This window comes from Saccostrea cucullata, unplaced genomic scaffold (genome assembly GCF_032062105.1).
Source record: "Saccostrea cucullata isolate Sc308-1 unplaced genomic scaffold, CSIRO_AGI_Scuc_v1 ctg3926, whole genome shotgun sequence".
Taxonomy (NCBI): Eukaryota; Metazoa; Mollusca; class Bivalvia; order Ostreida; family Ostreidae; genus Saccostrea; species Saccostrea cuccullata.
In genome coordinates this window covers 37388-51046 of record NW_026932085.1, presented here as the reverse complement: position 1 = coordinate 51046, position 13659 = coordinate 37388, and the positions used below count along the sequence as shown (strand labels likewise).

Here is a 13659-nt window from a genome sequence, read left to right as displayed (position 1 = left end):
CTTTTATTTGCTTTGATTGAAAGACATTAAAAAGTTTAAGAATCTGAATAATCATGAAATCAAAAACTAAATTATAGGAAATACTAATATATTTTAATTTTATGTTTATTTTTCTAAAACTAGATCAAACATCAAGATCAAACGAGCAAAACTCAAAGTTTAAGAAAGTTCAATTGATTTCAAATATTTCTTTTATTTTCGAAAAGAAATACGATGAGAGGATTCTTTCAATTTTTTTTTTATAATCCCCCCTTCCCCGCTCTACCCTTTCAACAATCAATACCTTTAGGAATTAACCTAGGACTGACTTTATACAGTTTAAGTCTAAATTTACTAATCGATAAACAAATGTAGCTACAAGTACAGTATTTTTCTTTTAAGTTTTATCGAAAAAAAAATAATGGTAAACATAAAATTAAATATATACCGAAAGGAAAAAGAAACGCAGGGTAAACTTTTGAGGTGAAGTAAATTTGTTTTTCTTAAAATACTTTTTAGTTTTCCTATCTAACTTTTAAAATCATCTTTCAAAAAGATATAACCAAAGTCTCATATGATTTTGTCTAATTATTCATGAGTTATTGAAGCTCAAATGATGATACTCCCAAAAGTGAAAATCGAAAACTCTCATTATCTTCAATGTCTATCTCGTGCATCTGTCTAAGTCTTATTTCTCCTTTGCATGGAATTTCATCTGAATGTTTATCTTTCAAACCCTGGCTATATTTAGCATGGGTAACCATGCAAAAAAATAAGTCAAACGGCGCGCGCATGCGCCAGTGAGAGGAATACACCAGTAAGTTGACTGGCTCAAAAAAAACCAAATTGCAGAATTGTTTTCTTTCAAATTTCGTAAGAATGTAATGATTATAATCGTCTACTCTATAAATGGCTGTTTTTGTGGAAGTAAGGTGGCGATTTAACAGATGACAGGTCGAGTAACCCGCTCGTAACATGGCTCTGTTTTGCGTTAACGTCATCGTCACGGTTGATTGAAAACCACTCCAGACCCTCTCTGACAACGGGTAAAATGTTTTATGGGGGAAAATTTACAAGAGACTGTTAAGTAAACCATTGTTGCCTTTTTCATTAATTAGGCAATTCGAAAACAAGACCCCATTGAACTTCCGTAATTTGTGCCAAGATTGCAATAGATTCATAATGACTCTTAATATTGAAAAACGATGTGCATACCTCATATGCATCAAATAATGAAACAAGATTTGTTGACAAACTCGTCGTTTTCAAATTGCACGTGTTTCGTGCTTTTTAGCGTTTTCCCTTCGTGACGTCATAAATTGTACGGTTGAGTAATTCTGAATACTGATTTTGATGCACAGTAACTAAATTTCCATTCTGACCAATTTTCGTAATTTTAGGTCATGTGGTCAAATTTTTATCAAAAATTATGCTACCCTGCGTTTCTTTTTCCTTTCAGTATATTTTTCTGATTTAAGCCGCTTTCTTTGTTGTCTTTATTTTTATCCTACCTTTTTACACATATATTAGCATATTATCGAGGTATTTTTTTCACAACTGAATTTGCTATGGATTATCCACCAAAGGAAGAGATTTCTTATATCAACAAACTTCATTAATAAAACAAGATGTCTTTGTGAAACACAATGCGCTCGGCGGAAAAAAATTCTAAAAAGCCATTTTAAGCACACATGTTACAGTCAAGGTCACAAGGTCATTAACCTTGATGTCATTCGAAAGAACTTGATTAGCAGAGTATGCACGCCAAATATGTCTTTATCTCTTATAGTTTAGAAGTTATGGCAAAGGCTCGAAAAAGCTATTTTAAGCATAAAGGTTACAGTCAAGGTCACTTGGTCATTGACAATGGTGTTATTTCAAAAAAACTTATAGTTTGCAGACAAAAAGCGATTTGTAGCATATAGGTCACAGTTAAAAGACTTTGACGTTAAAAGACATAGGTCCCCCCTTAAATAATGTAATTTGTTATCAAAAGAAGGTCAAAATCAAAGACCAAGGTCAAGGGGTGAGAAATAATGTTTTGTCACAGGTCATACATATGATTGATATTGAGAGTTCTATATCTTCTCATTAAGAACTTATCACCGAGTCAAAGATACATTTATTTTTATAAGTAGATCAAACTTTAATGTTAATGTCATGTTGTCAGAAAATCTTCGTCTTTTAAGACTGTTTTGTCACAGGTACGTGTAATATACATGTACAAAATGAAATCTCTTTCGTTTTTTCATTCAAAAGATATGTCCAATTTAAAGTACCTTATATACTCGCCTATAAGTCGGTCCGCCTATAAGTCGGTTATATTAAATAAGCTTATATATCAGAAGGACTAACTCATATAATACCATTCATTTTACAGCTCGCCTATAATTCGGACATAGAGTTTTTGACCAGAGATTACCGTATATACTCGCCTATAAGTCGGTCTGCCTATAAGTCGGTCTGCCTATAAGTCGGTTGTATTTAATAAGTTTATATATCAGAAGGACTGACCTAATATAATACCATTCATTTTATAGCTCGCCTATAAGTCGGACATAGAGTTTTTGACCAGAGATTAACTCCCAAAAATCCAACTTATAAGCGAGTATATACGGTAATGATTACTTTTCTTAAATGTGGGTCATACTTCAAGTTCAATTTAGTGGATCAAACTTTGAGGCCACTTTAATGTCGCAAGTTTCAAAGCTATAGAACATTAAGAAACGTCTTGTCCCAATTAATACACATGAGTACTATGCCATTTCTATCTATGTTCATTCACTGAACCACTGAAGAGAACTTGAAATTTGACCCACTTTAAAAAAAGAAACATTTCTTTAGATTGGGCATAACTGGGATTTCACTAATGGTAAAAACAAGTCATATTTTAAAAGGCGCGGCATCTATATTCAATTCTGCACACATTTCGATGCGGTTTTTTTTATTCTAACATGATACTAAGATAAAAAAATATAAAACGTTAATGTAAAAAGGGTTTAATAATTTTTTTTATCTTATATTTGTTTTATCTTATTTACATATTTATTTTTTTCCTTGGACTGCCGGTCCAAAGTAACATTTGAACATGTGAGAAAAGACAATTTTAATTTCTTCTAGAGAAGCGGTTAAAAAAGCACTTCTATGAAAAATCATACTGGACCAAATGATGATTAAATACGGCTCCTAACAGCCGTAATCACTTATCCTTTAAAAGTACACATCAAAAGAATTATACAATTAGTTGTAAATGTATTCATTTTAAGACTTTGCTTATACATTTATATTCTTACAGACTCTTTAATTACCTTTCCTTCCATCTTTTAAACTGTTAATCTCACTCCATATTTCTGTAGCAAACAAAATGATACATACATTTATATCATTTATGAGATATATCAGTGAAATGTTAATGTTTAAAATATCACATCTGAAACTTTCATTTTTATTGTATATTCCCAACATTGATTCTCATGAATGACAAAAAACATTAAATTCAAATGAAAAATAGTTTGAAGTATGAATAAGATATGTGGAGATATATGAAGCTTTGTTTAGCTTTATAGCAATGAATATTATATCTTATATGCTCCCTAAAAAGTCACTATATACATGATGTCTATAAAAACAAAAGGGTTCATAATACTCCATTTTCATTTAATTTCATACGACTCTGTCGGAGGTGAGTTTGGTTGTGTTATTCACCAGAAAACTGTCACTATTAAGTGAGGCAAAATTGTATAATTTTTGTAACTGTTATGCATTGAATTTCACTGCGCTTGATGCTTAAGGTCTTCATTAGCGAAATTTATCTATCATATTTATTTATGAAGTCTAAGAAGACCAGGCCCCAAGATCATTAACTTAGATCAGACGTATAAGTCAAAATGTCAATATAACTTTTGAACCAGATTTACTTACATAATACTAATCTGAAGATAATCGCCAAAGTTTTTGAAAGTGTCAACGTTTTCGATTCAGTTTTTCAAAGTGTCTAAAGTTTTTCAAACTGACCAAGTTTCCGTTAAAATTTTTCAAAGTGTCAAGATTTTGATAAAGCTTTTTTAAAGTGTCAAAGTTTACGATCAGGTTTTTGAAAGTGGCAAAGTTTTTGATAAAGTTTTTCAAAGTTTAAAAGTTTTCAATAGATTTTTTGGAAGTGTAAAAGTTTTTCAAAGTTTTCAATAAAAATTTTCAAAGTGTAATAGTTTTCGCCAAAGTTTTTTTAAAGTGTAAAAATTTTCAATAAAGTTTTTCAAAGTGTCAAAGTTTTCACCAAGTTTTTCAAAGTGTCAAAGTTTTCGCCAAAATTTTTCAAATTGTCAAAGTTTTCGCCAAAGTTTTTCAAATTGTCAAAGTTTTCGCCAAAGTTTTTTTAAAGTGCCAAAGTTCTCGGCAAAGTTTTTCAAGTATCAAAGTTTTCATTTTTTTTCCAAAGTGTCAAAATTATCACTATCGTTTACTATAGATTTTTTTGTTTGGGTATCTCTCTTTGTTTTCCAAAATAAGTAATGTTTTATGAAAATCCATATCTATCAATTAAAAATATATGAAATTCATCGTATATGTTAACTTTTGAAAATTGACTTGGAGGCAGGCGGGGAACAATACTAACGTTCGCACTTCTTTAATATGAGATAGTTTCATTATAAATCACAAGATATATAAAATCAAAATTTTACTTAAGTCTCTTCTAAGTTTTTGGAGTTGGGGTCAGTTTTTCCATCAAATTTTAAAAAAATCGGATCGGCACTAATTTTGCTGCTTTATAACGAAGAAATTCTTTTCCTATCAAGCCAAATTTATTCAATAACTTCACAACACAAACAAACTTTTTTTCAGAAATCAGCATTATTTCTCATAGATTTACATTTAAATTGAAAACCTGAAATAATGTTTAACAAGTAGAGTGGGAGAATTTTATAAGATTTTTTTCATAAAGTTAAAAAAATGTGCAAAATTTTGTATGGAATTATATAGAAGGCAAAAAAAATCTAAAATCTAAGCACCAAGGAAAACCTACGATTTCTTTATATTTCAGGGATTTATTATTTATGACATTACAAATCAAAATTAGTCAAAAAATATATATCAACCAGCGCATCCATTTTTTCGTTTGTGGTAAGTACCCTTAATCTCGAAATTTAGATACCCTAAAATCTTGAAAATAAGCCGCGGCTTATTTTAAGTTTTGGTAAGAGTATAGGGGCTTACATTCGAAACAGGCTTCTTTTCAAATTCCGGCTTATTATCAATGCAACTGGTAAGAGAAGAGAGCACAATCAAGGTTTATTTTCCATACAATCATTGAATACTGGCGATACTTTATCGGATTATACATTTATTAATAAGTCGATAAGGTATATCTCGGTGGAATTGAAATAGGATTTAAATAGAAGACACAAGGGTCTGGCGCATTTGTTTTATAATAAGATTTTGTTCAGAAAATAGACCAGTAAGGAAAACTAACAACTGAATTCTATTATAAATGAGGTTCAGTTTTTCTATCGTCCACTATCCTTATTTATGTAGCAATATATCCCACTATTACCTAAAAACTGCGTTTACATCTCCTGACTATATACAGCTAAATGTATTTCGACACATGCAAGCATTCCCAAGTACGTTTCAAGTATTTTTAATAATGACACAGGTTGATGGCTAGTAAATTGACGTTATAGGGATTTCTACAATCTCGTTTTAAGTCAGAATTTCGTTAATCTATGGTCATCAACATGACCTTGTTGGAAAATGTAATACAGTTATATGACAGTTTTGAAAAAGAATCGGATTTCAGCGGTGTTATAAATATGCGAGGCATTATTTTAAAAGGAAAGTTTTTTGTCAAGATAGTTCAATGACTTCTGGCATTTAATATTGGTTCATAACAGTTCACCCCCATCTAAAAGATATTTTGCAAGTTAACATAGGCAGCCATTTTACCAGATACGGAGAAGCGAGCGGATTCCGAATATCCAAGCGCTAACCATTCAATTTAACGCTATATTAAAATATAAATGTGCCAGACATTATCAATTGGCATGCCTAAGAAAAGTTAAACTTATTACTTACCAATAAGTTATTTGTATTTCCAAAGGAAAAAGAGAAATTAGGGGTACTGTGAAAAGCAAACTCACTTTAAGGACACCAGCCCCACACATCCTATATTATTATCAAGAGTCCATGTTTTGCCCTGGGTCGCCCGAAATAAGTGTCAGATCAAAAAGTAAAATAAGAGGTCACATTTTTAATGGCACATTTTAATAAAGAATCTTTGAAAGTGCCATAAAATCTTATTCATTGGAATGGAAGAATTGTGAATATATATGTATAATACCCTTCAATGTTAGAAGAAATGGCAGTATCCATGTAATGCTAAGGGAGGCTAAATAATGTGCCAGGTCAAAAAAAAAAAAAAAAATAGAGGGTGTACTTTGTCACTATTTAACAGCAATTCTTGAAAGCCTCATTAGATTATGTGAAGCCTCATTATATCAAATTTTATTAAGTGGTAGAAAAGAAGTTGTAAATAAGAAATTGGTACCCTAAAGCGTATCAGACAGACGGATGGCTGGACAAACATTCAATCACTTTTAACAACTCACCCCTGCTTTTCAAGCGGGGTATAATAAGTCATGTTTACAATAAAGAAACCAACGGGGAATGAATTTATAAAAGTGTTAAAAATAGGTATTCGGAACTAGTGAAATGACAACACGAAAATATCTCTTCGTGTTCTAAGTATTTATTTTAGACAAGTTTTGAGTATTTGTTAGAGTATATATCAAACTTATTGATGATACTTGGAGTGGTGTTTTATGTGAAAAATGTTGTCACTACAGAGGTTTTTTTCTTCAGACTTATGTGTCGCGATGATTTAGAGTTATTACATTGTAAAAGTATGTCTACTCTTTCAAGTACGATAACGAAACCGAACTGACAGCAAAATATCAAAACTTTGCATAATTCAAACACTCATAAAAAATCATTCTTACCATAGGTATCAATTTATTTTTTACACCTCGAATGTATCGATTATCAGATCTTAAATTACTAATTTTTCGGAACTGGTCAAAATTCGCAACTGCCCAAACGAATGTAGTTCCTCGAGTTGTACATGTATGTTGGATGACGTTTCATTTTTGTTATACCTTTGATACTTAGTTTGAAAACGGAATGTTCCATCTGTACATAGGACTCAGGGCGGATGTCAACATAGGGTATTTCCAGGGCCGAAATTTTTTTTACCCTGCTCATATTTTTGTTTTGATTATAGATTTTCATAAGATTGACATTGATTTGATTTTTCATATCTACAGCTACTGAAAGAATACACTTATTTTCACTCCATATTTTCATATACGTTAGAATTTGCCACAACACCACTCTTTAAAAAAACATTTATTGTAACATCTGAGAAAATTCAAGCCAAAACTTTCATTTTTGAATAGTCTCAACTATATGGGGCAAAGGGAAGGATTGTGTCAAAAGAAGTGAATCAACTATAATTTTTTTGTTTTTGTCCAAAAAGCTATACCTGTGTATTTCTTCTCTATTTCAGTTCTTAATTCCACACTTATACCTGTAAAATAATTTAATCTTCGTTAAATGCATCGGTATATAGTTATCAAACAAGCAATCATTGTCTAATAATAAAAATGTACGATTTGCAAGATAAAATTCCCATAAACATGGCGTTGTCCAATGTAAACTTAGGTTATTATTCTGCAGATGATCCCAAAGATACTTAAGGACAGATAAATAATGCCTGAATTGATAAACGTTTTAATTGATTTTTGAGGTACATGTAAATAATAAAGTCCTTTAATATTGAATCTTCTATGATGTTCAAATGTTTAATTTTCTATAACCACCCTTATCAATGAAAACTGTTATTGACACATAGATAAAATCACACTAATGTTAAAATTAAAATCATAGGGACAAATTTGATTATTGCACATTTACATGATTCTTTTTTTTCAAATGGTGTGAAAAAAGCTTGTTTGTATCATCCGTCTTAAACATTATAAAAATATTACACAGATGTATTAAAAGTCAAGTTTAGTACAAATAAAACATACGTTGAAAATTTTAAACCGACAATTGTAATTAAAGAGTTAAATCATAAAAATTTTAAATATCTTCCAAGTAATCGAAGAACGTATTAAAAATATTTCTATGAAAAATATTGCAACGTCAAAATGATACATCCCAAACAAAATAAGCTATCTTTACAACATTTTCTGTCTTAACCTTTAAAACAACTACTACATCAAAAGAAAAACAAAGTTTATTTTTAAACATTATTATCAAATTGAATTTTTTGTCCTCACTTTAAACAAAAACCTAAGAAACGTACCTATATGTATTTTTAGCTAATCTATAATCTTTAATCTTAAATCTAATATGATAATGTATGAAAAGAAATTTAAACAATGAAATTGGGTCTTCATCCACCTTTTGATTATTTGTTTGTTTGTGAGCAGGAACATTTGAAGGATGGTTTGGCGACTCCATGAATTAGTGTTGACCATGCTTTCGACATTTTCATATTATTCACAATATGTATATTTTTAAATCTTTTTTGTCAGTGTGATATGAAGCAAGTAATAATTTAGATTATAGCTTTACTTTGTATATTGTATTAGAACCTCGGTCGAATCTTTCAAACTTGAATATTGTTAACGGCGGGGTTCAAAATGAGATATGCAATTACTTACGTGAATTTTCTAGCCTAAAATACATATAGGTACGTGTTGGTTTTCGTTCAGAACGACTTGACTAGAATGCAGAGAAAGATCAATATTTATGCTTTAAATATTGTCTTTTAAACAAGACACAATGATTAATGCAATTAACACTTGTTGGAAAACTTCATACAAGAGGCCTATAGGCAACGACTCTCACGCAGGGTTAATTAGGAAGCATTCAAAATATTCTATCTTCACTAAATCATTGCTACATTATGCCGTCATTGTAGGTGATATGACGTCAATTTTAGAGTACAACTTTTTGTTATATTTGTATTTAGAGATTTAACTCTAGAAAATAAATAGAAACGTGTAAACATTAACCGAAATAAAAAATATCATTTTGTATGCTGTGTCTTTTATTTTGATTAAAATCTACCACCGATGACTTTGGAATTGGTTATGTCGTGTTAAGTGAATTTTGCTAGAACGGCATGTAGAAAGATATATAAAATGGAGTTCAAAAGCAAATATCGTGAATATTTTTTTAAAATTTATATGGAGTTCAGTTACTTAAACAGGTATCCTGATACATTTTCATCGATTTTATTCTCTTTCGAAGACAGTCAACTATATACGTATCCAACTCGGCCTTTCCTCTGTCATTTGTGACAAAGATAATGCAACAGATCAACAATAAGCTGTACATTTCAAAACATAAGATTTTTACAGGTGAATTAACACTATGTAGTGAAGCTTTGATTTATGTTTTGTATTTTCTAGCCCAATTGTGTTGAGAAGAGTTCTGAAAAATATATTAAAATTTTACTTGAGACTGAAGCTTTTCCGCTTGAAAGAGGAGTGACTTGCCATTTATGATTTACAGTAAAAAGTAATTATTTTTTTTAGTAAATAATGCAGTGTTGCTAGAATCACACTGTCTAATCAATAAATGATTATTCAATACATTCTCAAGAAACCTTACCCGATATTTTGAATTTTATACATACGAACCGAATTTTTCGTAAATCCATGCTTAACTCGAGATTTTAGCAACACTTTCCAAGACATTAATGGTAATAAAACAACCAAGCTATATGACAAACGTTTACTTATGACTTTAACTTTTTTTATCGTCAAATTCCCTTACTTATGCAGCAATATACATTCATCACCTGCATACGGAGTATATATATATATCTTAGTTGATTCGATATGCAAGAGCATACTCTACGTATGAACAATTTCTAAAACAAGGTAAATTATTGTCAGGCAAGTTGATGGAACAAGAATATCAGCAGTCTCGTTTACTATGATCGATACAATGACATTGTCAGCAAATACAATTTATCATTTAGTCAAATTCTCTCGGACGTTTTTCATACTAACTGTTAGTCCATTATTTGTTCCTGAATTGACGACAGATTTTCCTCTTATATCCTGATCATGACAAGGAGCACGTGACCGATGTAACCGGTCAGCAGGGGATGCTCACTCCTCCATGGCACCTCCCACCTCTGATATTTCATAGGTCCGTGTTTGTTCTGCTCCTATTTTGTATTGCTTTATGGACTTTGATATTGAATACTGTTCGTTATCTCCATATCCTTCTTGTACAAATCTTGTGTTTTGAAATATCCAGCTTATTGTTGTTCTTTTGCATTATTTTAGTCACGATTGACCGAGGAAAGGCCGATAGGGATACGTTTATAGCTTACTTTCTTCGAAAGAGAATATAATCGATTTAAATAAATTAGCATACCTGTTTATTTAACTGAACTCCGTATGAATTCTGCATAATATTCAAGATATCTGCTTTTATACCCCATTTTACATATGTTGTACATGCCATTTTAGCCAAATTCTCTTTACATGTCTCTTACACCTATGACGTCAACGGTGGTAATTTTTAATCAAAATATCAAAGATACAGCATACATAATAAGCACATTTTATTTATATTAATGTTTATACGTTTGTCTTCATTTACTAGAGTTAAAGTTCAATTCTAAATACCAATATTGTTATCTAAAATTGACGTCATCTCACCTTCTATGGCGTCATAGTGCCCTCTTTTTACCCTTGCGTTGTTTGAAATGTTTCTCGAGAAGCATGTGAATATACGTGAAAAGTAAACGATTACAGTGATAGTTAATTTGAAAACGATGAAGAAAAATGTCACTTGAGTCTTAATTTGGCTTATGTAAGCTAATTCAGTGAATCAATATGAGTACTAATCAGTGATCATAGTGTTAAGGAGCAATATTACACCAAATGTAAAAAAAATTAACCACTTACCACTACAATTCGTATTTGTGGAAGACCAAAAAAGTCCCATTGTACTTCTATGGGTCAAAACACTACCTGATATGATTTGATATAAAAAGAATACAAAAATAACACATCGTAAGTGATAATTTAGTTTTTGAAAAGCATATCACATGGATACCAAATATATATATATATATATATATGTGTGCGTAATCCATGGAATTTAAGTATATCTATTGCTTTTTCATTTATATCGTTAACATTTTCAAAGTTCAGATTAAGTAAAATTGTATGAGTTTTGCTTTTTGGTGTTGGGTACCTTGTTTTATAATCATACTATATTGGTTAAAATAGTTATCACAGAATCAAGTGCTTGTGGTCTAAACTCAATTTCTAGATGTTGACGTTAAATAAGCTAGGATTCAAGAAAATAATTGAGCTATGAATACTAGTCACAAAGTGCGGTAAAATAAAAAAAACCAATCATTTCAAAAGCATAAGATATCATTTACTTAGTTGCAGATAAATTTGTTTTGTAATTTTTTTTAATTCTAAAATTTTGTATGACAGGAAATGATAAATGGTAAAATGACAGAAATTTCCGCTGATAGCTTGACCTGAATTAAAAGGCATGCCATTTTCAAAAGTAGCTTAACCTCTTTAAAGATGATAATCTCTTATTCTGTTTACGTCCTTCTCGCATGAATTAACAAATAAATGATACACAGGGGAACCATAACAGTAGAAGCAAATATGTATGTACACATTCATTTGAATTATATCAATATGATATGTATTCAGAAATATCCTAAATGAATTTTTTTCCAACCTGCATAGCCCATACTAATACATGCGAAGGTCGTTCAATAAGTAATGCAGTATACGGTATATCATTAAAAAAACTATTGAAGCATTTGGTTTTATTTTCTTAAGAGGTCTTTAGCAAAAGAAAAACCCTATATTTTCCTTTTTTCATCGCAAAGAAATTTGCTTTTGAAGTTTGAATAACCACTACACAGACCTGTAAACTGTTTAAAAGTGATTTCTGCCAAGAAGATGAAAATTAAAGCGTTTGTGTAAACAATACTTTTTTTCATCATGTTCACGTAACAACAAAGACCTCACAATAAAGATATGAATTTTATATGTAGAAATAAATATTTCTAATGTCCTATACTTTTCTGATAGATTAAATAATTCAAAGAAAAATAAGATGTCCATGGGCCATATCGCTCTCTTGAAAAACTTTGGATGCCAATTTTTACCATATTTCCCCTTGTTATACCTTTTATGACTCCATCCTACGTTAAGGGTCATGATTTGAAAAAAATTAGAATCTACACGTACTCAAGGATGCTTCCACATAAGTTTCAGTTTTTCTAGTCAGTGTTTCTTGAGAGAAAAGTGTGTAATTATTTCACCTAATATATGATTTAATGTAAAACTTGAATTCCTTATTTTGGCCCCGCTCTACCACCGAAGTGTAATGATTTGAACAATGTAGCATCTACACTACCCCCAGGATGCTTCCAATAAGTTTCAGGTTTCCTGGATCTGTGTTGAGTAGAGGGAAGGGAACTTAGTCCAATATTTTAACAATTTAAGTTTGGTTAATAGTGATTCAGTGGTTCTTGTGAAGAGTGTGAAAAGTTTACGACGTACAACAAGAAATGTATTATGTACTTATCTAAATGTATATATAAAATTAGAATAGAATAAACTACGTATGTAAAATTGATAAAGAAGATATATATACCTGTATGCGTGTATAAAAGCACTAAAAAAACAACAACACTGTTAATCTTTAGATTCGGATCTTTTAAGTCGTACAAGACCATGGATGGAAATAAATATAAATGATATAGGAACAGTTCATCCAGAATAAATAATTTTTATTGCTCGTATCATTGTTCATATATTACATATATGGTGCAGCTACTATGAAAGGGGCCCAAACTAAGTTCTCTCTATTATAATAATATAATAATTGTAAATCATTCAGCATTACATACGGTGCTTTATATCTAAATACATAGTCACAAATAATATTTCATAGAATATTCTGAACAGGTGTTTAATTAGAAGATATATAAATCAGATACTGGTATTATATGTTGGATTCAATGTTGATACATCACCTAACCCCCACTCTTGGACCTGTAGTTTGGACATTTTAAGACAGAAAATAATGGATACATATCCGAAAAAATAACAATATTTTTATTTCATTCAGTTATAAGGATTTGTAAATCTAACAGAACAGATCTTACAAGAAAATGCGCTTTAATTTCTAAATTTTAGAACAGGCAAACGCTGTCCGTAAAGTTCGTGGACAAGCTAGACTTTACACTGGGTTGTGTCATAGACCTTCCTTTAAAGCATATTAATTTAAAACTCTTGATACATGTGATTCTTTACTTTATGTGAATTACATTATATGTAAAATTACATTTAATTTGAAATGTATGATTACATTTATTGATTCATTATTATACATAGAATTGTAACCAGGAGCACCGCTAAATTAAAACTAATTAAAATTTGGAAGTTTCAAAATGGTTGAGAAATCGAGGCACATAAGATTAACGGACGAAAGAAACAGTTTACAGGATGGCATGCCAGAAGAAAGATTATCATTCGAGATTGTAGTCATCAGAAAAATAAATTTCGTAACATATGCTTTTGCCGTATTCTCCGTTATTTAGTCGTTTTTAGA

The 13659-nt window shown here is 30.5% G+C and overlaps 1 long non-coding RNA gene across 1 annotated transcript; it reads right to left on the bottom strand.

Annotated features, from left to right (window-relative positions):
* Window positions 1-3284: 3284 nt before the first annotated feature.
* Window positions 3285-11039, bottom strand: LOC134234435 (uncharacterized). The gene is made up of 3 exons (XR_009985174.1): window positions 10971-11039; window positions 7517-7561; window positions 3285-3329 (listed from the first exon to the last, which is right to left on the bottom strand). It is a non-coding gene; the product is annotated as an uncharacterized LOC134234435 (long non-coding RNA).
* Window positions 11040-13659: the final 2620 nt, after the last annotated feature.